We start from the raw sequence: 2,678 nt of genomic DNA, 5'->3' as shown, positions 1-2,678 counted from the left end.
TCGTCTGGAAGAGGCAGCCCCAACTGGCATAAGGAGATGAACTGGTGGTGGGCTATGCCAGACAGGGACCCCCACCTTCTCCCCTCTTTCAGGGGTATGTGTTCTATTCCAGGCATAGTGTGTTTCAACAAGTCCAGCTTGCAGGAGGACAGTGGGACCCCAGGGGAGATTGAGTAGTTCCCCCTCACCCGGTGGGGGGGGGTGATATAACTCACCCACTCCCATGGAACATCCCATTGCAAATTCCAGTAGATAATTCCCTTCTCAAGCCTCATGGCTTGTGTTCTCAGCAGCATAGCACATTGATTCATAGTGAGAGTTGGGGGCAAAGCACATTAGAGTATTGGGTGCCTTGGCAAGGTTTCCTGGTCTGGCATTTAGGGCAACAAGCCCGACTGGATGGTCATTCAAATGTATTAAAACAATGCATAGTACTTTAATCCACTTGGCCAAGGTGGTTTTACCTGTTCATAAATTAATCTGCGGCTTTAATATTCTGTTTTTCCTTTCTATCAACGCTGCTGCTTGCAGGTTATAGATGACATGGAGCCTCCATTCAATGTCATGTTCTTTTGCCCGGTATTACAGACCATGGCCTTTGAAATGTGACCTCTATTTACTGTCTAGTCAGTGAGGGCACATGCCACTCAACTTCTCCAATTCCATAATGTCGGCAGCCTGGTTTGCACATTGGCAGAATAAATCTTGGGTTAGGCAAAAAATGGTGTCCATATAAAACAAGGCATATTTAGAACAGTCACTTAGGGTCAGTTTGATGTTCCCTAACTGGTTGGAAACTCCAGTGGATTGCTCTAGACTCCTTTTGCAGTTTCCTTGGGTATGGTTTAGAACACGTAAGACCTATTGTTGCATTAACCAAGTCATTATATTTCAAGGGCAATCCACATCCTTGGCAATTTGTCATCCCACCTGGGATAAACAGTGGCTGTTTTTTCTATGCACCCACTCTATTGTGTTTATTGAAGGGTCAATTGTTAGATTTATACCTAAGCAAGGGCATCAGCTTCCTGACTGAGGGGTGTCAGTGCTTTATGAGTTTGGATATGGCAAATAGTGGAGACTACTTCAGACTCTTGTGGGTAGACCCAAAAATCTTTGACCCCACATATCCTGACCCCACAAGGGCTTCATTCATGTTCACTCATGTTCATCTACCCTTTGGCTTCCCATTATTCAAGCCATAGGCTTAATCTCTTTAGAATGGCCTGCCAGTGCAAAAGTTTAACTGCTCATAAGTGATTATGAGCAATCTGAATTCGGCCTTCCTGAGAGGCTCTACCTGGAGGAGTGCTGTCTATACTGCTGGAAGCTGTTTCTCCATGAGGGTATATGGAGTCTCTTTCTCCTTCCAGAGTTATCTCTTTTTGTTGTCTTTGCCACAGTGCCTGACCCATACCTTCCAGAGTCACAGACACATCTAACTCAAATGGTAGCCTGCTTGGAAGATGCTCAGAATTTTAATCTGATTCACTAGTATTTTTGCCTTCCCAAGATGCCTCACTACTCTGATCCCCAATTCTACATATGCCCTTTCTTTACCAGGAGACATAATGGACAGAGGCACATGCCAAGTCCTCCCCAAACCCTATATCCCTACAAAGGCCTGCACTTCTTTTAGACTATTAGATGTTGAATAAGCTTCTCTGTTATCAATCACAGCTTTGGGGGCAATATGTGTCTTACTCAACCAAATGACTCCCCAAACCTTTTGGTGGTGCCTGTGTCTTCAATTTTCTGTGGGTTCAGCACCTATCCTCTTTCCATGCAGATGTTCCAGCAAAGCCTGCAGAATGTCCTGCAGCAGGGGCAAGTCACATGTTACCAGTATATTATCAGTGTTATGAACCCATTTTACTGATGTGGAGAAGAACAGAGACAGAGCTTGGGCTACCATCCCACAACGTAGTGGGGCTGTGCAGGTAACCTTGGGGAAGCATGTGGGAGGTCCATTGTTGACCCTTCCATGTGAAAGCAAATTGCTCTTTTGACTCAGTAGCCATGGGTATAGTGAAAAAAGCACTTGCTAAGTCCAGCACAGCATGGTACACTCCTAGGATTGTGGCTAAGGTATCTAAGATGGTGACAATATTGGGCACAGCTGTATAAATGGAGGCAGTGTTTTCTTCAACTTTTGGTAGTCCATCATTATTTGCCATATGCCATCTGGCTTTTTTGCTGGTTATACTGAAAGCATTATGGCCAGGGAGTATAATGCCCACTTGGTGGAGTTCTTGGATAGTTTCCCTTATCTCCTTAAATTCCCCAAGAAATTTATGTTTTTGACAGTTACCACTTTTTTTTAAGTTTATTTATTTATTTTGAGAGAAAGAGAGTGTAGGGGTGGAGAAGAGAGAAAGAGTGAGAGAGAATCCTTAGCAGGCTCTGTGCTATCAGCACAGAGCCTGACATGGGGCTTGATCTCAAGAACCATGAGACCATGATCTGAGCCAAAATCAAGAGTCAGAGGCTTAAACAGCTGAGCAACCCAGGCACCTGAGACTTACCAATTTTCAAGGGGTGGCAGGCTTATCAATTCCCAGTTGGTGTTTCCACTCAGCACTATTTGATTACTCTAACCCAGAGGAGGAATTTTCTGATAGAGGCTTGCAGAGTTTGACTTTATAGAATATCAGTGTCCAATATGTTCTCTGGTGTTG

Source organism: Neofelis nebulosa, chromosome 6 (assembly GCF_028018385.1).
Source record: "Neofelis nebulosa isolate mNeoNeb1 chromosome 6, mNeoNeb1.pri, whole genome shotgun sequence".
Classification (NCBI taxonomy): domain Eukaryota; kingdom Metazoa; phylum Chordata; class Mammalia; order Carnivora; family Felidae; genus Neofelis; species Neofelis nebulosa.
This window is presented reverse-complemented; position numbering follows the sequence as displayed.